The following is a 615-nucleotide window of genomic DNA, read 5'->3' on the forward strand; positions in this document are numbered from 1 at the left end:
CAATCTGACAGTTATTTAAACACAACTCCTAAACCACAAATGAAACATTGATAATAATGCCTGGAGATATGTATCTTTGTGAGTTTTGCGAGAAAAAAATATTTTGTAAGTTAGTTTGTTTTACTCATTTTGACATGATAACTGTTATACTAAATATGAAAGTTAAATAAACATAACTCCAAAACCAAACATGCATTATGTCTAAAAATGTCTCTAATATTGTATCCATGTGAGTTTAACTAGAATTAGTTGTTTTTGTAAGGTTTGCAAATACAAAATGTGGGTTTTTCTCACTATGACAGTATACTGTCACACTCAATCTGACAGTTATTTAAACATAACTCCTAAACCACACATGAAAATGGCTAATAATGCCTGGAGATATGTATCTTTGTGAGTTTTACTAGAAAACATATTTTTTGTAAGGTTTGCAAAGACACAAGTTAGTTTTTTTTATTCAATATGACGTCCTGAGGAAGAAAATACGATTGACACTAGCTACCTGCAGTCAAGGAAGCAGGGCGAAACTTTCTCACGGCGTGCAGCAACAGAGCGACCAGAGCGGCGTGTGCTGTGCCACTCGGGCGGGCCTTAGCCCTTGAGTGCCCGGTAAAA

The sequence above is a fragment of the Nerophis lumbriciformis genome, linkage group LG20, assembly GCF_033978685.3.
Source record: "Nerophis lumbriciformis linkage group LG20, RoL_Nlum_v2.1, whole genome shotgun sequence".
NCBI classification, from domain to species: domain Eukaryota; kingdom Metazoa; phylum Chordata; class Actinopteri; order Syngnathiformes; family Syngnathidae; genus Nerophis; species Nerophis lumbriciformis.